Genomic DNA, 22,762 nt, shown 5'->3' on the forward strand with positions numbered 1-22,762 from the left:
ACTCAGCTGAAACCAGAACTGGGCCTCTGGAGCTCAGTGTGTGGCTGGACCCCAGCCCCGCTCCACAGTTGGAGTCCTTGTGTACCTGGGAATAAATCACTTCCATCTTAGCTTCTATTCTTGGCCTGTGCAACTTAGGGCAAGAGACAGCCTGGCCTGATGTTTCCATGGACATGGGGGCCAGGAAGCATCTGGGCTCCCTATCTTAGCTCTGCCAGTTTACCAGGTATAGGACTCAGGCAAGACACTGAACTTCTCCAAGGCCTGGTGGTTCCCTGTGTTGGTGCTAACATGAGTTGGGAGTCCCACTGGGGCTGCTTTGAGGTTGAGGTGACCCTGAGGAAGGGCTCTGTGTGTCTCCTTCTGGAGCCTGGTCACTGTGTCATCCCTCCCTGTTACTGTGAATTTGCCCCAGAAAGACGGACATCTCAGGAACCCCAAGGCTTTCCAATGAGCCTGAGACTTCATGATGGGGACAGGGATGTCCCTGAGTGGTGTGGAGCAGCCAACGGCTGCCCACTAGTTAGGAACCTCTGCTCTTGGGCAGTCTCCCTCTCCGTGTCAGTGACAAATCCATTTAGGAGATGGAGAAATTGAGCCAAGGGAAGGAAAACTCACTAGGGCTCACTAGTGCTGCCTAAAATTGTTTTAGATAGATGAGTTATTCATATGAATGAAGGAATGACCATTGGTTCAAGGCAAAGGTGAGAACTGAAGGCAAAACAAGTTCTTGCTCCACCTCCCAGTCTGTCTCACTTCCATCTAACCTGTAAGAGGAGCTTCACTGTCATCCTACACCCTAACAGTTTGAGCCTCTGTGTCTTTGTACTTGGTTTTATTTGGTTTTGTGCTTGACTGATGTTTTCATATGCAGTAATAAAGTCTATGGCCAAATCCTCCCCATCCTTCAAAGCTCCTCTCTCTCCTCCTCCAGGAAGTCTTCCAGGGTACCCGGTTGTCCTTTGTGCAGCTCTTGTCTTTAGCTGCAGCAGCACACTCTGAGCCCTCAATTCTAGCTGGCTGGCCTTTATCTCTCACCGTATTAAGAATGTGCTTCTTGTTACTCCCATTTGGCCACAGGCTGTTGCCCTTCCAACCTCCTGGTGGGTCCTAGTCCATCAAGCCTAGTTTCAGTCCAGCAAAGAGAAAGGCTTAAAACATGTACCTTGACCCCCCAGCTAAAATCCACTAGAGCCTTCGTTCTAATGCCTTTGGTCTCAGCTTCCACTGCTCTGGGCTGGGTCAAGGTCTTATGGCTATAATTATAGCACATGCATATGTGTGTGTGTGTGTGTGTGTGTGTGTGTGTGTGTGTGTGTGTGTGTGTAAGAGAGAAAGAAAGAGACAGAGACAGAGGAGGGAATGGGAAGATGGGAGAGATGGAGAGAGGAGAGGAATGGACTCGTGCTGGTCCACACACACCATGTGTGTGTCGAGGTGAGAGTGAAACAACCCTTATTCCCATCAGCTGACACGCCTGGGCAGACCCTCCATGGGATGCTGAGCCTGGTGGCTGGGGCAGGTGCACTGTTCCCATCCCAGCAAGGTTCAATCTCTGTCATCTAACACTTCATACCAGTGTTATTGAAGTTTCACTAATAATTACCAGCACAACAGCGAGCGTTGGAGGCATTTGCCACGCTAAGCGCTTTACGTGGATTATCTTAATTCTCACCACAACCATTTGAGGTAGATGCCATCTTAGTGCCATTTTACAGATGAGGAAACTGAGGTTTAGAAAGATTCCACGACATAGCAAGCATGGGGTACAGACCCACAGCCAGTCTGTCTGGCCCAAGCCTATATTCATCCTCATTGCCCACAATCACCTCACTGCCCCAGAAGCCCAGACTCCTTGGCAAAGGCTCTGGTTCCACCACTGGCCGCCCTATGTGGGACGTTCAGTGCACCAGACCTTGGTTCCTCCCCTCGTTAAAATGGGCTGGATGCCACCGAAGGGCCCTGCCAATTTCCCATATGAAAAAGCCGTGCTTGGGGGATTCCGAATCCTTGGATGCTAAGATACCATCATTTTGATTCTGGGATTTCCAGATTCTGGCCACAGATTCTAGGGTCCTGGAATCCCATGATCCCCATAATCTCTGATCTCCACTAGAATGCAGGCTCCAGGGGGACATGTGCTTCCATCCATGGGTACCCTGCTGTGTGCTAGGGCCCAGTACAGTCAGAGCCTGGTGTGGGCTAGGCACTCAGTCAATGTTTGTTGACTGAATGACTGACTCACCCTCCCCTACAGTCAATGTCCATCCTCTGGCCGAGGCCCATGCCTGAAATGTGCCCAGTGGCCCATACATGGTGGGCGAGCCCTGGACAAACAGGCAGAAAACTTCCCTTGGGTCCTGCTTGGCCATTGATCTGCAGCATGGTTCCAGGCAAGTCACCTCACCTACCTGAGCCTCTCTTTTCCCAAAAGCACTAGATAAGGACTCAGAGAAACACACCAGATTTATTCCTGCCTCAGGGCCTTTGCATGTACCACCCCATCCCCCTGCCTGAAATCCTTGTGTCCCTGCTCCCTCACTTCATTCAGGCCTTTGCTCAGATGTCACCCCTAGAACCTCACCTCCTTAGAGAAGCCTTCCCTGATCACCTCAACTCAAGCACCTTCTCTGGTCACTTTCTCTTTCTTTTCTCAAGTTGTCTGTATTTTCTTTCATAGGACTCATTACCTGACACTTCTTTGTTTGAATGTTGTCAGTTTCCCCTATTAGAATTTAAGTTCTAAGAGGACAGGAGTTTTTTCTGGTCTGATTCACCACCTAGAATAGTGCCTGACACATAGTAGGTATTCAACAAATATTGGTTGGAGGGAAGAAGGGAAAGAGTGTGGGAAAATGCAAGCTCTGTGGGATCCTCCTCTGCCCAAGTTCTGGTCCCCAGATGCTGAGCCACTTGGGCAGCTCTCTCCTGACTCAGCCTGAACTCCCACGAGACCCACAACATTCCCCCAGGTACCACTCTGTGTGCCTTCACCACAGGAAACCAAGGTCACAGCTGTGTGCCCTCAGAGCAGGACACAGGGCAACTGGCTCTCCCAAAAAGAGGAGACTGCCAGGCGGAGGCCTGGGCAGAGCTGGCTGTGTGCTTTTGAAGCAAGAGCAGCTGCTGAATAAACATACTCATCTTCCACGACGTGTGTGCAGCTTTCTGTTGCTGGCACTCAGATAGCCGGGGGAGAAGGAGAGTCATGCCTGAGAGTGACAGAGAAGAGGAAGGCAGTGGTGCTGATGCAGCCTGGCTTCTAACCAGCTCTGTTCACATCTCCCTTTCCTGCCCCAGCCCCTCTGAGCTCCCCATGGCTTGTCACTGCCTGCAGGAGGATGCAGCCTCTCAGCTGGAATTCAGGGCACTCCATGACCCAGCCCTGCCTGGATCTCCAACCTGCTTTCTCCCACCAGGGTCCAGGGACTGTTTCCCAACATGCACCATGACCTGTCCTGTCCCCAAGCTTTGCTTGAACCTTGCTGTCTGTCCAGAGGGCCCTCCCACTGCTCCTCCTACAAGAAGCCCTTCGTGACCACACCCACCCATGAGATCTCACCCTCATCTGGGCCCCCCAGCTCTCCTGGACTCTTCCACTTCTAGGGGATGCTCAGGAATCTAGATGTAGCTCCTTCTGTCCATGGTGGGTGCCCCTAGCCTGTGGGAAGTGCTGGTAGGTGGTGATGGGGGAAGAGCTTGGGTGGAACAGCAAACTCTATCCATCCTGTGATGATAAACGAGGTAATGGACATGGCCACACCTTGTAAGCTGTAAAGCACTATCCTACCTTGGCCCAGCCCCCTTATCTCTGGCCTGGACTCTTGCCCAGCATCCCCAAGGGCCTCACTGCCTCCGGTTCACCCAGCACAGCCAGCCTCCCTACTGAGCCTTGCCCAGCTCTGATCGTTTCTCTTCTTCTCCCTGCCTGCCTTGCTGGTAGGTTCTGGCCTCAGAGGCTAAGACCTGCCCTCGGCAAGCCCTGCTTGTGCTCCTTGCACCCCGGCCTTTGCTCCTTTCCTCCACATGGAGTGTGCTTCTGTCACCCTGCCGTTCTCCTGCTTCTAGGCCTGCCTCAAACTCTTCCTTCAGAGTTCTCTGCCCACTCTAGGCATGATTGGTCGCTCGGGTCTGTGATGGCACCTCTCACTGTGTCTCATTCCCCGTGTATATGTGCAAGTTCCTCTGCGGCTTTCGGTTTGGGCCTGGCATGGAGAAATGATAGGGTGAAGGTTTCTCCTGGCAGATGGGGCTGCCTGCTGAGGATATTCTAGGCAGGCCTGGTGTTTGATAAACTTCAGTTTATTGAAGCCCAACCATAGTCCTGAGAGTCACTCTCATTTTCCCTGTGGTAGCACCAAGATGCTGAGGGCCTGGCTTGAGGTCACATGGCAGCATGCAGCAGAGCTTGCCTGGGGACCCCAGTCTGATTTCAAAACTCTCCTTCATATTGTGTGACCATGACAGAGAAAAAAATACCAGGCCTCTTTGCTATCCTTGGATGTCACTAAACTGCCTTGGGGATTTTGTCTTTTTGCCACCCAGTTCTTCCCGTGGTTCCCATGGGTGCTGCCATCACAGCCCTGATAAACAGCTGGCTGGTATGTGAGGACCCACAGTCCCCATCCATCTTCCTACCCTCCCCAGGCTTGCTGTGGGTCCCCTCCAGGTCGCCTGGGCCCAGGCTGAAGACCGAGGCTGGACCTAGCGTGTCTCTCCAGGATGCGTCAGGGAGTAGGGCAGCCCCATGCCCAGATCTGCCAAGCTGCCTCCCATCCCTGACATCCAGGCTGCGGATCAATAAATCTGTCTCCTGCTCTTCTCTCCTGACCATCTGTTTTCCCTGGTGGTCCCCAGGGAGTCTGCCAGCCTGGCTGAAAGCTCCCAGGTCGGAGAGAAGAAGCTATTTGGGGGCCATCTGTTTGAGAGGTGCCTCAAGCTGGGGTTCCGCAGCTGAAGGAAGCAGCCCAGGCAGTGGGGGGCTGCCAGGAGGGGACAGCAGTTAGGGAGCTGAGAGCCTTCTTTATCTTTAGGCTCAGGGCCAGGGTGTGCCAGCTCCCCTGACGCCAGCAGACCAGTGAGATGCCAGGCCTGGCTGCATCTTGGACATGTCGCTGGGGCAGATGGTGCTAGAGGGAGTGGGGAAGACAGTCTGAACCTCACCACCTCCCCCCTGAAAACTCCTTTTAAAGCACATACATACACACCCTTAAAATTGGGTTGCCAGTGACAACCTGGCATATCATCTTCTTTTTATATTATTCTTAGCCCCTCTGTTACCATAGCAACCGAACAATGCTTTTAAATATAGCAGTTAATTTTTTCAGCTTCAGCAACAAAGTTCTGGTGCTGTCCAGAAGGCCAGTGGCTGGTTTCTGTCCCAGGGGCCAAGCCCTTCAGACTCATCTCTCCCCACATCAGCCCCAGAGTGTGAGCTGGGGTCTGGTGTCCTGAAGCCAGCAGGGACCCTCTGTGTTCCCTGACCTGGCTACCCTCTAAAGTCAAGGTATAGTAGAAAGAACCTGTGTTCTGGAATCAGCAAACCTGGGTCCAGATCCTATCCCCTCATCCCCCTGCTGTCCTTGAAACCTTTGCTTTTCCTCTTGGAGCATTAATTTCTTTATCCAGTCATTAGAGACGACAATATCTGCTTCATAGATTTCAGTGAGTCTTAAATGAGCTAAAGGAGGCGAAGGTGGCATGGTACCCATGGGAAACACTCAATAAATGCATCTTTGCCTCTTTTCCTTTCTTTTTCCCGTCCTCCACTTCTTCTCCTCCTTTCTCCCTTTCCATCCCCGCCTCCCTCTCCCTTTTGCTTTTTTCCCATCCCTTGCTCCCCACTGCCTTGAATTATTGATGTTAAATTCCCAGCCAGTAACATCAGAGGGTTAAAATCCATAACCAGCCTTCTTCCAGCCTCCCCTCGGATCACCCTCCCTCCCTGAGCTGGTGAGCTCATCGGAGTCATAAATCATACATCAGGGCTTGAGAACCCAGGCCCCTGCAGTCCAGCTGCTGAGCAGCCCTGGGCAGAAGGCAGTCTGCTGGAAGGGCTGGCAGGCTCTGAAGCCATGAGAGAGGAGGCACCATTATCGGGAGCTTCTCTTGGAAGGGGAGCTGACAGCCTGTGGCCCACTGACCAGCAGCATTGTTTTGGGGTGCGGTCAGCTCCCCGCAACCCTCCCACCATCATCCTGCAGCTCTCTCCAGCCCCTCCCCCAGGCTTGCTCATCACCCACTCATTTCCCTGCATTCCAGAGCCCAGCATGGCAGGTCTTAAAACAATAGAAAGCAAAGTTTCTAATGCTCAGAAGCAGTCAACACATGGCACAGGCTGCCCAGCAGGTAGTGAGTTCCCTGTCACTGGAGAGTTCAAGTAGAGGCTGAACATCCAGGGGGCTGGATGTTGTGGGAAGGACTGTAGTACCAGGTTCCAAATTTAATAGACTCTTGTCTCCACCTATGATTCCATAATGGAAATAATAATGTTAAAATCACCATATAATTTTTCAGAACCTTGGGGCATTGGGTGATTGTCCTCATTTACATAAAAAGTTAACTTGCCCAGGGTCATTTAGCTGATAAAGAGGCTGACTGGGAATCCAGAGCTCCACATGCCCCATTATTTTCCAAGTTAAACTTTCCTGGCTGGAAGCTGCGTGGAAGAACATTTATTGAGCAGTGACACACTGCGTGTGACTCTGTGCTGAGCCCCAGGCAGGAGGCTCAGGGACTTGCAGAAGCCAGAGACTGCTCTCTGAGAGTTGGCAGTCCTATTCAGGGACGAAGAGCAGACCCAGAAAGAGAAAGCAAGTGCTCTCAGGGCAGTGGGAGTGCAGAAGAGGGAGTGATGCTCCGGGCTGGGGCTCGGATGAGGATGGGAGGACACGGCAAAAGGGGAAGGTGTCTGTGCCTACCAAGCCTGCTGTGGGCCACAGGCTCCTGGGAGCCTTTTATGTCTTACTTTATTTAATCCTCCCAGGGGCTCTGTGAGAATGGCCCAGCATTCAGTTTTGACAAATGCTCTGCTGAACGTGTCCAGGTCATACATCTCAGAAGTGGAAGGACCACATGTGTCTGACACCAAGACTTTCACATCAGTGGGACGTGGCAGAGGGAAAGACAAGCCTGCCCCGCTGTGTCAGGAGACCAAGGATCTCCTGTCAGGCTCCACTGCCCGAGGCCAGCATGGGCAACTGGCCAGGAAGGAGGTGATGGCTGAAAAGGCCTGGTGGCTTTGGCCTCCAGCCTGGGAAGGCACCAGCTTGTTGCTTCCCCCCAGGGAGGATGGAGGGAGCAACAGTGGCTATGAAGGGAGGGGCTGCCAGGCCATGCAGGGGACCAGCTCTGGCCTGTGATACAAGAGACCTGGGACAGGTTGTGGCTCTGTTTCTGGTTTTCTGAGACCCCTGAGGCAGGTCAGCTCAGGATGCTGGTTTCCCTCCTCACTCAGAAGGGCAGAGCTTTCATTGTCCTACGCATCTCATGTGCTAAAGTTAATTTGTCACTGTTAGCATCGGCCGTGACCATCTGCCTAAACCATCGGCCAGCCGCAGGCGCCCACTGTCCCCTTACCCTGCTTTGCTTTCTTTTTCGGCACTTACACGCCCTGACATTACATTCTCTACCTCTTCATTTATGCTACTGCCTTTCTCTGCCAGGAGACTGGAAACCCCACAGAGGCAGGGCCTGGCCTTAGTCCGGGGCTGTGTCTCCAGCACCTGAGCAGTGCCTGGCACGCACAAGCAGTGGGCGCATCTTTAAGGAATGAATGGTTCGTGTGACTAGGGCGGCATGCCTCCTTCATATCACCACGGCCCTGTTCCTGCTTCTCCTGCCACTTGTCGCAGGGCACTGTAACTGTGTGTGTCGAGTCTGTCTCTGCCTCACACAGTGAGATGCTGAGGCACAGCATGGAGCACAGCCTGGAGCAGGTGCTTGATGAGTACTTGTTGAAGCAGTAGAATGAAGTGCTCTCCTCCCCGGACCTCAGTTTCCCCATTTGTACACTGAGAGGGTAATCACCCTAGAGGCTTGTTAACTATCCTCCCTCAGTGACATTCTGGGATTAGCGACCTGCCGGCTGGTGTTTCTGCACCTGCACCTTGGTGTGTTTGCTGCCCTGTTTGCCACCCCAATGCATGTCCTGACCTCCAAGGTTGGTCACCGCCCAGAGCCTGCCTTCCCTTTGATGAGCAATTAAAACCCCAGAATAGCCCATTGTTTAGAGTCAGGTGCCTGGACCCTGTATTTATCTCCAGTGTGCCGAGTGTGCTCGGGCCCCTGCCAGCCACGTGGTGCGCATCATTGGAACCACTCGGGCCGCTCAACACAGAGAGCCTGTCTCTGGCATCGGGAGACAGCCAGCTCCAAGGGGCAGCAAGAAGGATGAGGAAAAAGCATAAAAGGGAACCAGCTTTTACCAAAAGCCGGGCATTTGACAAATGCTTTTCATATGTCCTCACAAAGGCTATGCAGGATTGGTGTTATCAACCCCATTTTATTGCTGGGAAGTCTAAGGCTCAAAGAGGTCACCTTCCCATGGGACTTCCTCAAGCTTGCAGAGCTTCTAAGGGACAGAGATGGGATCTGAACACAGGACTGTCTGGCCCCAAAAACCCAAGCTTTTTCACTGTGCTGCTTAGTGTCAGCTGGGTGGTGGTGATGGTTGGCCACTATCAGCCCAGAAAGCTATACCTCAGCAACTGCCAGTGAGCGAGCTAGAGAGGGAACTAGTAGACCCCATGGATGCTGTCGTGGGCTCTGCATTTGCAAATCACCAGCCTTGATTTCTGGCCTCTTCCTGGCCTGTCCATACCCTCTGCCTGTTCTTCTGGGTCCTGTCAAATCTTACCTCCTCTCCGAAGGAGATATCACGGCCAGCCATAGGCCTGGGGCTACCAAGTGAGAGAAGCCGGGAACTTGTGGTCAATCGTGTGCAAAGGGAAGGAAGGGCACTAGAAGGCCAGCCCAGTGGGTGGCAGTGGGGACTGCAGTCTAGGCCTGCAACAGAGCGGAGAGTCCAGAGAAAAGGGCCGACTCAAGGTCGTCTTCCAGGCACTACCACTTACCAGCCAAGTGACCTTCAGCAAGCTGGTTGATTTCTCTGGTCTTCAGCTTCCTTATCTGTAAAATGAGAGTAGCGATGGTGACTACATGATAAAGCCCTCTTTGGGGAGTCTGTGAAGTAATCCATGTCAAATTCTTAGCTGAGAACCTGGCAGGAAGCAGGTTCTTAAGAAGCTATGATCAGCTGCCATCCTATGGTGACCACTGCTGCACAGCCACAGGGACTGGGGAGTCAGGCTTGGGGTATGAGGCCACGGCAGGACACAGCACCAGTGCCCAGGAATAAGGTGGGTGCTTGGCCTTGGGAATGAGACAGGCACATAGTTTCTAGACACAGGACACAATATTAGGGCAGGGAAGCCTGGGTGGGGGCTCTTTAGATGCCCCTCATTGTGAGAGGGAGGACTGGACTGAGAGCAAGGGGTAGGACTTCACTGGCTGGTTGGCGCAGGGGACCAGCCGTTGGAAGAGCAGAGATGGGGGAGAGGAGAGTCAGACCCTCACTGAGGGCTTAGAGTTAGAGCCATTCCATAAGGCTCTGAAGAATTCATTGACCATTTTACATGTGCTTGTCTTTTTGAAGCATAGCCATAGGATGTCAGAGCTGGCGCGACCTTAGAGATGGTGTTGGCTGCCCTGGGTCACACAGCAGGATGACAGAACACCCTTGCTCTTCTCTGTGCTGCTGTTTTCCTTTTGGTCACATGAAGAGGGTACACTTTTAGAATCTTTCCAGTCCTGAAAATGACCCCCAGGGACTATTTTCGGGTTTGGCTCCATGCTAGGAGAGGGGAGGTGGGAGCTCTGAAAAGGCAGAGCGCGCAGATGAGAAATGCAGCAGGAGGAAGTGACCAATCCCCAGGCTGATGCGTGAAGAATGGGATGGAGGGCAGAGTGTTGGTCCAGCTGTTACCACCTTGAACTTGAGTAGAGCTCTCTTCAGGCATTAGGGTTGCTTGCATGTTGACTCAGATTGGCACAGCTAGAAACTTCCCTAGGGCTTTCTCAGCTCCTGGTGGAAGTGGGTTCTTAACCAAAAGTCCCTACCTCCCCCTGCCCGACTCCAGACACGTCCCTCCAAAGTGCCTATTTATCACCTGAGCTGAACCTGGCTAAAGCCAGCAGAATCTTAGTTCCCAGTGGGCCAGCAGAGGCTGCCATTGGCCCGATTGCCCTGAACTCTGCATCTGGCATTCCTATGGATGGCAGTGGAGGGCAGGAGTTACTGAGCTGCACACTCACCTAAACTTTGCCATGTCAATGACTCGGCATAACTGGATTTGCCTCTTTCTGCCTCAATTTCCCGGCCTAAGACTCCAATTATCTGCAAAGCCAGAGCCCCACATGAACTCCAGTCCTCAGTGAGCCCCTGGCTGGTGATCACCATTCCACCCAAACCCCACTTGGGGCTGGGTTCTGTTCTCTGTGTCCTCAAGCTACAGGCTGGGTTCCTGCCCTAAACAAGGAAGATTGTCAGGAAGTGACACTGCCTTTCTTCTGGCCTCAGAGATTGCTACTGCCTGGAGGCTACCTCTGTCCTACCTGTGAATGGCCCTGCTTGGACCCACCAAAGGCCTGCCCCACTCACTGGATGCTCCTTTCTCTGGGCTTCCACCTGACATGACCCAGATGCAGCTGTCCTAGCCTGCTGCTGGGGTGCCCATTCCCAGGTTTAAAGCTCTGGTTGGGTATTAGGAGGCTTTGGGCTGCAGGTAACAGAAAGCTAACTACAAGGGTCTTACGCAATAGGAGTTTGACTCCAGAAGGTGGAGGTGGGGATGGTTCAAAAGCTGAAAAACCTACGGCCCAGACATCCAGGATCCAGGCACATTCCAGCTTCCCCCTTGGCCAGCCTCACCTCCATAGCTGCAGTGTCATCACCCAAGGCCATGGGTGGCTGGCACAGTCCAGGGCCATATGCCACATGGTGGTGGAAGGTGCAGAAGAGGAACGTCTTCCCCAGATTCTCTTTTTATTAGCAAAGAAACTCTTTCCCAGAACCCCTGAGAAAGGCTTCCCTTAACTAGAAAATGGAAGTAATTGACCCTGCTGGCCAGAACTGAGTCATATGAGCCAGTCACTGGAAAATGGAATGGAGTTTCATTCAGTTCTGAGCTCACCCCAAGAAAAGCAGCCTCCGACAGCAGAGAAGACATGGGGGTGACATGGCTACTGGGTTGCTTCTAGTACTTAACTGGAAGTTTTCTTGTTTGCAGTTTTGGTGCCAGAGCTCCTGGTCATAGCCCTTTGTGCCAAAGGAAACAATTTGACTTACTCCTCTCAGAATCCATTAGGGCTCTTCAGTGTAAGCAGCATACGCTGACTTGAGATAACTTAAGCAAAGAGGGAATATATCAGAAGGATAATGAGAATCTTACAGAATTGACAGGAAGGCTGAAGAAGCAGACTCAGAAAAGGATCCAGGGCCCCTCCAGGGACCAGAAAACAGGAACTAATCAGAAGTGGTCTTGTCATGGCCACAGAGATGGAAGAATGAGCTCGCAGAGTCTGGGCCTGGCAAAGAGCATCTGAGATGCCTGGCTCAGGCTCATGCCCTCCCCTTGGTTGTGAGAAAGCAGGAAGCCCTGATTCACTGTCAACCAACACCAGGAGAGTTGATTTCCCCAAATGAAATCAGAATGCTATTGCCAAAGTGGGGAGAAGGGGTGCCAAGTGGGCAAAAGTCAACAAATGCCCACCACGGTAGCACATGGTGCTTGACCCAGAGACAGAGTAGAGATTGCCTGGCATGCCTTCCCATGTGGAGGTAAACAGTGCACAATCTCAACTGCATGGGGCTGGCCACTCAGAGCGGGAGGCACATGAGCACTCTCTCAGGTCCCCACAAAGGTAGTCCCTCCCTAATGTCACCCTGATAGGGTAGAGGATTCTATCGAATCCTTCTAGAGGCTCCCTGAGCACTCACCTGGGGGATGGCCCCTCCTGGCATCTCCCAGTCACTCTAGAAATTCTAACAAGTCCTGTTCATCAGCTACTGGTTTCAGCCCCAGAACATCCCTGAATCTTTCTTCAAGCCTACATGAATTGAAGGTCAAACCCCAGGCTTACTGACCCCAACAGGCCAGGGTTCGGCCTGGCCAGGTCTATTGCTGCAGATAGCAAACCATTATGAGCATGTATTCATTAGGGCAGGTAAGGTGCTAAGCACTTGGCATGCAGTAAATCATTTTATTCTTCCAGCAACTCTATCATATATGGCTATCATTTTCCTTTTCTACAGATGAGGAAACTGAGGTTTAGAAAGAGTCAGTAACTTTCTCATGGGCACAGGTAATAAGTAGAAGAGCAGGATTCAAATCTGACCCCAGATCCCCCTCTTAGTGACTTCACTGTACCATCTACACCCCGCTCCCAATAGGCTTCTTGTTCTTCCCTCTTGGAATGAAAATGGATCCAAGACCTTGGTTCACATAGTTGTCCTCTAGGTGTTTCCACCCACCAGAGACCCTCCTCACCTGTCCTAGTACCCGGACTTGAGCCTCAGCATTGGCCTTTTAAGAGCCTTTGAAACTGCTCCAGAACTGCCATCTGAGAGAGAGTAAGTCCTTTCTTGCCGCACCCAAGGCCCTCCATGGAAGCATAATCATAAGTTGCACTTTTTAATTTTCACAACGAAATCTTGTCATTGCCTTCGTGGTAGTTCTGGTTTCTAAAGGACATGGCTCTGCCTTCTGTGGGTAGCAGAGTATCCTTTGCTTCTCCTGCCAGTGCCCTCGACTTGGCAAAAGACCAGGGATGCAGCAGGTGCCCTGGGGATGGTCTAATGCAGCAGTTCACCAGCTGGGCTCCAAGAAGCCCCAGAGGTCCTGCAGAACCCCTTCAAAGGGCAGCCCCGGGGGAGCTGAGGGGAACAGAATGAAATATATCCAGCTCAGCCTCCACCAGAGCACCCTACCTTTATCTGTCTTACACACTGATCTGCAATTTAAGGGTTATTTTCTAAGAAAAGATTCTCTGGCTAAAACTCACTGGTCAGCTAGGTACATTGATGCTTTTTTCTACACAATTCTGCAATGTTTTCCTTGAATTGAGCTCCTATGTCACCCTGGCCACTAAGAGAGTTGCCTTTACAGAACCATAGCTTAACATTCTTTCTTTGACATTGTTAGAGAACCAATAATCAGGACTTGCTGTCTCTGTGGGCAACACCTCAGCACATCTGCAGAACAGTAGAGAAAGTTGTCCATTGTGTTGCTCAGAAACTCCTTGAAACAAAGACCCTGGTGACTAATTCCTCTCCAAAATCTGGCCAGGAGAGTTTGACTTTCCTAGCTTCCTGGTCCCCTCCTACTGCCAGACAATTAAAACCCATCTTTCCTCTTTACTGTGGCCACTAATATGCCCAGAGCATATTCAGCTAGGCATTTCTCTTTTTAAAATACATGTATTCCAGCCTGGCACAGTGGCTCATGCCTGTAATCCCAGCACTTTGGGAGGTGGAGGTGGGAGGATCACCTGAGGTCAGGAGTTCAAGGCCAGCCTGGCCAACATGCTGAAACCCCTCCTCTACTAAAAATACAAAAATTAGCCAGGTGTGGTGGTGTACACCTGTAATCCCAGCTACTAGGGAGGCTGAGGCAGGAAAATTTCTTGAACCTGGGAAGCGGAGGTTGCAGTGAGCTGAGATCGCACTTCAGCTTGGGCAATAGAGTGAGACTCCATCTCAAAAAAAAAAAAAAAAATAAGTAAATAAATAAAAATAAAACACATGTATTCGGACACAACAATAAGAACAATAAACACCGGGAATCCTAAAAGGGGACAGGGAGGAAAGGGGGAAAGGGTTGAAAAACTACCCGTAGTGTACTATGTTCACTACTTGGGCAATGAGATCATTTGAAGCCCAAACCTCAGTATCACAAAATATACCCATGTAACAAACTTGCACATGTACCCTGATTTGTCCTGCAGGCTGTCAACCTCTGACATAGCTGTACCCTAGTTTTCAACGGTAGGTTCACCCTTTCCATGTGTTTGCACGGTCGTGTCCCAATAAAACTTTATTTACAAAAACAGGCTAGCAGTTGGATTTGTCCTACAGGCTGTCAACTCCTGATAATAGCTGTACCCTAGTTTTCAGTGGTGTGTTAGCCCTTTCCATGTGTTAGCACTTAGATTTGCTGTCGGTATTCAATGTCTCAGTATTAGAAGTAAGACCGCATGGAACTTGCTTAGAATTTTTTTTCTTAGACTGTCTTCCTGGGAATTGGGATGACGACGCCCAGAAGTGTGGATATTTGTGAGGCAAAGTTCTTGATGCACACTCTGACGCTGCCTTTCAAACGCACTCTGTCTATTTTCACTACGAGCAGCGATGTGAGAGCACCCATTTCCTCACACCCCGTGAGCACCAGACAGTGTTCTTCCAAACATTGGCTTCCAGCACCCCCTGCTCCTTTACATCTGCTTTTGCTTTTGTCCAGTGTTTTGAGCCTCGGTCTGCACTTTTGTTCCTGAATCTTCCTCACATCCTTTTTGGAAGTAGGTAAGATACAAGCAAACAAGTTTCTGGGTTTTCTAGGTCTGTCATCCTGGGGTCAAGTTCAGGGAGTGGAAGGAGCCAGGGAGAAGCAGAGTCCTGAAGATCCAGTGTGGACGGCGCAGGCTGGTAGGGCTGACAGCTGTCCTTCTCTGCTGGACGGAGAACACCCTCTGCCAGGGGTACTGAGGGAACTTCCAGAGGCTGCATCATTATGGGCCAGGCCAGGGTGGGGAGATGAGAGCATCTTGGAGAGAAAGAAACAACACGGTGGGAAGGGAAGGAAGTGAGTTTTGGCATCAGATGGGCACAGGCGTCCATCCAGGCTGCATGAGTGAGCCTGGACACGTTCTCTTGCCTCTTTGAATTACCCATTTTGTCATCTGTAAAGGGCATTAAAAAGGTCAACTGCACAGAATTGTCATGAGGGTTCAATGTGAGCCTTTATACCAGAACCTCACACAGTGCCTGGGCACGTAGAAGGACTTGATGTGTCTTTGTTAAATTGAATTACCTTGCATACCACTATCTTAGGAGCAGTGGGAAATTGATAATATGAATATTTTTAAAAAGAGTCTATGAATCCAGTGCCCACCACATGGTAGGCTCTAAAATAGTAATTGATGGGTGAATGAATGCATGGAACTTTGAAGTCAAACAGCTCCAGCTTTGTCATTTACTAGTTCTATGATCTTCACAATGCCTTTCCCTCTGTATGGTTCAGCTTCCTTTTCTGCAAAATGGGTCTGATGAACAAGGATATTGACATGTGCTCACAGATAAGGAAACAGACATGGGCAGCTAAATGGTTTGACCAGGATCTCATGGCTGGTGTGTGGCAAGATTCAAGTGCTCACCACAGGCTCATTGTGAAGTCTAAACGAGGCAAAGAATTCGCTTCTGGCTCGATGGATGTTAGCTCCTCCCCATAGGCAGGACAGGCTGCCAGCCTTGGGATCTTAGTGGGGGAAACAGACTAAAGGAAGGGTCTGTAGCCACCACAGGGACTGGGACTGACTCAGAGGCAGCTGCATGCAGGCTGCTAGTTGCTGGCACTGGCGCTTGCAAGGAACTCTTCTAAGCTGATTCTCTGGAGACCACCTTTCCCAGGAGCCCATTTCCCAAGCAGCTGTCTCGCCTCCACAGAGCCCAGTTCATGCTGAAGCCAAATAGAGGATTTGCCTTTTCATAGCAGCCTTTTGGCCTAGAAGGTGGAGCCTGGGCTATACAAATGAGTCCACCCCTGGTGAAGGCTCCCAAAGCCCCTGACAGGGAGAGAGCCGTAGAAGCAATGCTTAGCACAGAATGAGTTGGCCCGTAGGATGAGCTGCTGTTGATCCTGTAAGCTCATTGTTCCTGTGGCTGTGGACTGGGCCCAGGTGCAGGAAGCTTCACCTCCTGCATATGACATTTAATCCACCCAACATCCCTTCAAGGTAGGTGTGAGTATTCCCATTTTACAGATGAGGATACTGAGGCAAGTACGGGAGGTAAGTATACAACCAGTGAGTGACAGAGCAAGAGGGAAGACTTGAATTTGAGTGTCTGACTCTAAAACCTGTGTTTCTAACCATGAGTCACATTTACTGCCAGTTGGTGGACAGGCCTTTGAATCCTGGAATCACGAATCTCCTCCCGCCTGGATCTGTGAGCAAGGAACTGAGGGACTCCAGTTTCTTTGGGGCCAGAGCTTCAGCTATTCTTTTGCCTTGCCCAATAATACTTAAGCATAGATATTTAATAATACTTAAAGCATAGATATTTACTTCTTTACAGAAAGTATTTTATCCATTCAACAATCCAATAAATGTTTATTAGGGATTTTTTATGTGCTGGGTCTTATGCTAGGTGCTGGAGATACATCACAAATAATAATTACAACTAATCCTTACTATGCACCAGGCACTGTTCTAGGCATTGTACATGGATTAGATCACTTAATCCTCACAACAACCCTATAGATAGCTATTATCCTTTCTTTATCGAGGAAGAAATTGAAGCACAGAGATGTTAAGTAATTTGCCCAGGGTCCCACAGCTATTAAGTATCAGAATCAGGATTGCGACGCATGCAGTCTGGGATCAGAGTTCATATATTTACCTGCCCCGACACTGTTAGGGCTCTCATTGTCTCTGCCCTTCTGGAACTTAGAGTCTTTCTTTGCCAATAGTCATGTTAAAATAACACACACAAAAATTTAATTCAGTTTTGTTTGCTGAGAATCAAGAAGGAATGATCCTGGATTTGTAAAGTGCTTGACATCAACAGGACCAGCAGGAAGGAGTCAAGATCATGAGCAGAACCTTGATCCATTTCCCACTGTGACCTTGACAGCTGAATGTCCTTTGTCAATCCTTGCCACCTCTCTGGGCCTTCATCTCTTTACAGAATGGATTGTCAGTAATGTACCTATTCTCTTCTTCCCAAAATTTTCATGGAGACTAAATGAGGTGGCAGATGGAAACAAGATTTCACAATAGGAAAAAGCACTGGGCAAGGGTTTGTTATTCAAAGTGAAAATTGGGTGTCAGTGTGATGAATAAGTGAATGAATGAATGAATGAATGGTCCCAGCAGTCCTGCAGCTTGGCTCCATGGGTGACAAAGAGCTCCCTTCAGGACATCTGTTGGGGGTTTTCAGGGTCCTAACAAGGCTCTTTACCCTTGACCATGCCCCTTGAGTTATTTTGCACTTGATTTGTGTGAACCTCCAAAACTGTTTTAGCAAACATTTATTAATGTCTGCTGGGAGACCAGCCTTGTGCTAGACTCTGCAGGGAGACAGAAATGAATTTTCAATGGCTATGCCCCTAGGGGCTCACAGGTCAGGAGGAGAAATTATATTAATAATAATGGTAATAATAATAACAATAACATGAACAATAATAACCTGTAATAGCTGAGCATTTTCCACATGACGGATGTTGTATTGAGGTTTTATGTACATCAGTTCATTTAGTCATTACAGTTCAATGAATTACTAAAAATACAGCTCCCATTTTACATATGGGGAAACAAATTCAGAGAGGTTAAATAACTTACCTAAGTTCACACAACTCTGAAATTGCAGAGCTGGGCATGAACCAAAGAAAGAAAATGTGGATACAAATAACTCTATTATAAAGTATTATAAATGTGGATACAAATAACTCTATTATAAGGTATTATAAATGTGGATACAAAAAACTCTATTATAAGGTAGAAACTGCTGTATACCCTAGTAGAGAGACAAGGAAAGGCTTCTGAAGGTTCAGGAAGAGAAGGGAAGCAAGATGGTGCTGGTGGTGCTGCTGCTGTTGTTGATAGTAATGACATTGATGTTGATGGGGATGATGATAATCCTTGGGTGCCCGTTTGTTGAGCTTCTGCTTTGTGCCAGGCTCTTACCTGGGTGCTTTCTACTATCTCATTTACCCCTCATAACAACTTTCCAATGTCAGTTACATCTGCATCTTGCTCTTGAGGACTCAGAGCTGGAGGAAGACGAGATGGCCTCCCTAAGGGCACACATCCAGTGTTACCTGGGCTTAAGCTTAAGTGTACCTCACTGCAGAGCTGCAGCTCCTTCCTGAACCAGGATCCCTAACCTTTGAACCAGTGGGCTGGGCATCTCAGAGATGCTCCATAAATGTCTGTTGAATGAATGAATATTGAATGAATGGATCCCCAAGGGCTCAAAGCCTTAAGCCCAGAAGACATAAATAACATGTCTCAAATGAGTATGTGTCCAACTGTAATTTAAACATATGTAGTGGTGCTGTAATTACTAAAATACAAGTTAATTGCAAAGCATTAGTTCATTGTAACTTTTGTACTGTTTATTTTCTCAATGAGAAGATAATAGGTGTACAGTTACCATCAGGAGGAGTTTGGAGAAATACTTTCATACAAAGAGAGGTCATTGTGCCGAAAATGGTAGGAACATTCTGCCATCCTGCATGGCTTAACCAAAGTGCTTTGCCCAGCACCTGGCACAGAGGTCACTTGGAGAAGGGAGGCAACCCACCAGCCTGTGGCATTTGTGCTGGGTCTACACCCGCCTTTCTTACTGGATCTAGGCTGTTACACTCAGAGACTTCATCTCTATGAGGACCTGACGCCAGCATCTAACAACCTTCCCAAATGGCAATGCTTGCATGAATGAATGAATAATGAAAGCAAGAATGAGTGAATGACAATGAACGGTGCTTAGGGAACCCACAAAGGGTGTTTTCCCCGAGGAGTGTTTGAATGTGGGAGTTCCTCCAGCCTCAGGCCTGAACACAGGACCAGCATAACTGTGGGGTTCCCAGGGGCAGACAACTTGTGACTTTCAGCTCTGTACTGGGATTTTGAGACTGTGGTTTCATCCCCAGGGACCTGATCTTGACCTGGTCATAACCATGTTGGAGAAGGGGTGGTGGCTGGGGCCTTGCTTTCAGCAAGGCTGTGCTCTCCATTTTTGGATGCATTTTTCAAACTCAGATGAAAGTTGACAGATGGCGGTGGCGTAATATTCTCACTTTCTCTACTTCCCACAGGCCTCCCTCCAACACAGCTCTCCAAGCTTTAGAAATCTCTGACACATCTCGACCATGAGACCACGGCTGGCTTTTGGCAGGTGAGCCCTCCCCATCCCTCATCACACCACAGGACACAGGGCAGTTTCAGCATAGCCCAAAGGCCACTAGGCTGTGTTTTGAGGCCAGGAGGTAGACAGGAATGACCTCAGCCTCGGGCAGGAGAATGGAGCCCCACATGCTACCGAGACTTCAGGAAAAAGCCACCCAAATGTCCCAAGTTCTGCAGCTGGCATTTCTGCAAATGGCAGCATATGGTCATGGGAGAGTCCTGGGCCAGGAGCCAGGGGAAATGCTTCTGACCCCAGGCCTGCCTTTATTGCTCAGGAAAATCTCATGCAAGTGCCTCCTTTCTGGGTCTCTCTTTCCTGGTCTGCAAAGTGAGGGAGTGGGACTCGGTGGACCCTGCAGGGCTCAGGCCAAGGCCATGGGCTCTGGGGAGGACAGTAGGGCTGACCCTGCAGCTGTGTACCACGTCCTTAGAACTCAGTCTTCTGTTTGATTGTTCCATGGACTTTACAGCCACAGAGATCCTGGACTGGGCTGTGTGTTCACCATATATGTGTATGTGTGCATTTTGGGGAGGGGCCTGTATTCCTCCTAGTAAACACTGCTGGAAGTCAAACTCAGATGCAGTCATCAGCCCCGTGCCTGCCCTCTTATGACCTCATCATCAGGACATCATTTATTGCCTGTTGTGCTCTATCGTCTGTGCTGGGCACTGAGGCACAGAGATGAACAAGTCATGGCATTGTCCTCAAGAAGCTTCTGCTCCAGTGGAGGAGATCAACGTGCAAATAGCCACAGAACAGCAAAACCTGTGAAGGCAGGAGGGCTCTATTCTTCAGGGTTTGGTTGTGGGGGTAGTTCAAGGAAGACAATTTGAAGGTAACACTTGAACTGGACTTTGAAGGATGAATAGAAGTTCACCAGGTGAAAAATGGAAGAAGAGCATTCTAAGCCGAAGGGACAGCAATTGGAGCAGTGGAGTCGCTGGGATGCAGGGCCCAAGAGGAAGAGGGTGGGAGTGAGGCCAAGAGAGCAGCAGGCCTCTGAAGGTCACCCAGGAGCTTGGGCTGGGTCCTACACAAGCAGGGAAGGGAGACAGTCAGCCCTGTGGTTCTGAGAGAGGCCCCTAGCAGGGTGCGGGAGGGCGGGGAGGAAGGTGGTGGGGAGGCTGAGATGAGAGGAGGTGTACATGTCAGAACCTAAAGAACATCAACAGGGGCCCAGGGCAGAACACCCCGTGCTGAAGTGTCTGTGACCTCAGCTGTCACAGACTCCACCATCCCTCTGCATCCTTTCAGGTCCCCGGGGCCCCATCCTGCGTTGGGCTGCCACTCCGGCCACAGGACTGCTTCTCTTCTGCTCTTCCAGCTCCCACTCACTCTCTTCCTTTCCTGCCCCTGAAGGACAATAGGCCACCCCCTCCTGGGCAGCAATTTCGTAAGAATTCAATGCTGTTCCCAAGGCCCCTAAAGACTTCTTTTGATAGCAAGGTTGTCCTAGAGTAGTTTCTGTGTGGTGGGTAATAACTGGCAATTCTATGGTTTTACAGTTTCCTCTCTTGGTAGAACTCAGAACACTTTCACACCTGTTGTCTCACAGGAGTGTAGAAAGAGTAGGTTCTGGGGCCAAAGAGAGCCTTGCTGCAACCCTACCCCATGCCTCCTTTGAGGAGCAGTGGAACCGTCAGAGCCTCAGGAGGGCCTCTCTGTATAGAACACCCACCTCCCGCGGTGGTGCCAGAGTCAAATGCAAGAGCTCGAGCGAGAAGCCAGCACGGTGCGCACCACGTGGTCAGCACTTACTTTCAGGGCTCCCCTGCCAACTCAGCCCTGCGATGGAGTGGGTGGCAGCTGATGGGCAGGGCTGGCCTAGAGCCACTTGTGAGTTTTGGGTTCAGAAGGTCGTGTGAGCAGTCAGCATGCGTGCCTTAACGGGAGGTCAGGCCAATGGGCTTGACTTTCCTTTGAAAAGTGCGCTCAGCAGAGCTTTCCTGACACCCCTCTGATCCTGGCATTGGTGGATGCTAGGGGCCCAAACAAGAGCAAGTTTGTGCCTTCTCCAGAAGGGACACATAGAGGAATAGCCACACACTGAGAGCAGGAGCAGCCCCACAGGCCCAGGGCAGAAACAAGAGAAGCCCAGGAGAGAGGGAGCTACATTTGGTGGGGGCTGTGGCTAGAAGAAGCATTGTGGGGGTGGAGCGAGGAGTGCTGGCACCCAAAGGATCCATGGGAGTTCTCAGCTCAGCAGGGGGAGGGCATGGGGCCCCAGTGGAGAAAGGCATGGCTTGGGAAACACCAGCGTGTGTTGGCGTGTCAGTAGTTGGTGTTTTCGACATCCTGCCCAGCAGAACTCCCTGTCACAGAGAAGCATTCATGGAAGCTTAGCACACAGCCCCCTCATCAACTTGGTTCTCATCGGGAAGGTCACACCCAGGGTCAGGCCCCACAGTTCAAGGGCAACATTGATGAGCTCCATGATAAGACCAGATAGGCAACCTCTAATGCCTCTAAGACTTTTCTCGATTGGAGTTGAGGGCACACATTCGCTGCAAATGGTGACATAATCCTGGTGATGTTATAACATCTGTGCTGGGTGCTGGGATAGAGATGAATAAACTCAGTCCCTACCCAGGTAGAGACAAGGAGGGAACAGGGCCTCAGACACCTGTACTGCATGCTCATCAATGCTCTCATGGAGGGGTGTTCGAAGTGCTATGGGACCGTAGAGGAGGTAGCAGCCAGAGGAGAAAAGCAGGGTGGGCACCATAAGGAGGGAATCTGCACCAGAGGGTAATGATGAGAATGTTTATAGCAACTGAGGTTTATTGAACACTTACTACATGCCAGGCACTGTTCTCTAAGAGCTTTACACAGATGTACACTCCACCTGCACTAGTCTATGAGGCAGGTGCTGTTTTCATCCTCTTTTACAGATGACAGCTGATGCACAGAGAGACTGTGACTGGCCCAAATGCACAGGGCTATGAAGTGGCTTAGCCAGGGTGAGCCTAGCCAGTCTGACCCCAGAGTCTATGCTTGAATGACCCTGGGTAGCCTTTCTCTGAGCACTAGAGGCACCTACAGGGTTGATACTATGTCTTTTGCTCTAGCACCTAGCAGGCCCTCAATTAAAATGTGTTCACCAATAAGAATGCACAAATGCCTGGATGAACTGGGCCCTGGAAGACTGAGGGCAGCATATGGGGATAGAGATGGCACTCGTGCAGAGGGAGGAACTGGAGCAAAGGCCTCAGATCAGGGCATCTGGCGTTGCTGTGTGGTGCTGCCCCTCCCGAAGCACTGGAAGACTGAGAGTTTAGACAGCAGCCTCTCCAGCCAACTTCCTCCCCCTCCCCTGTCCCAAAGGCCTGGCACCTGCCAGCCAGTCCTACCTTGGGATTTGCTGTGCCCTTTGTTCCCCCACGTCATGGTTTGTTACCCGTCCTCTCCAAGGTTCCCATGGGCAGATGACCATGACCCCCCAGAGCTAAGGAAGGCGTGCACCTAGAGGGGCTCAGGAAAGAATTCAAAACTCAGTCCCTTAAGAGGTTGCTTTCAGAATGTTTGAGACTTCAAGGAGTGGGGTGTTTTTGTTGTTGTTTTGTCCTGTTCTTTTTTCAA

General features: G+C 50.4%; 1 protein-coding gene across 4 annotated transcripts in view; it reads left to right on the plus strand.

The window, feature by feature from the left end:
- Positions 1 to 22,762, plus strand: part of HIVEP3 (HIVEP zinc finger 3) — a 537,183-nt gene that overhangs the window by 323,246 nt on the left and 191,175 nt on the right. For 3 of the 4 annotated variants that reach the window (XM_077961639.1, XM_001085309.5, XM_077961650.1), the window contains one exon: positions 19,092 to 19,171. The exons of the other annotated variant lie outside the window; for it this stretch is intronic. The gene's annotated coding sequence lies outside the window, so the exon portion shown is untranslated. The remainder of the gene's footprint in view (positions 1 to 19,091; positions 19,172 to 22,762) is intronic. 4 annotated transcript variants of the gene reach the window in all.

This window comes from Macaca mulatta, chromosome 1, assembly GCF_049350105.2.
Source record: "Macaca mulatta isolate MMU2019108-1 chromosome 1, T2T-MMU8v2.0, whole genome shotgun sequence".
NCBI classification, from domain to species: domain Eukaryota; kingdom Metazoa; phylum Chordata; class Mammalia; order Primates; family Cercopithecidae; genus Macaca; species Macaca mulatta.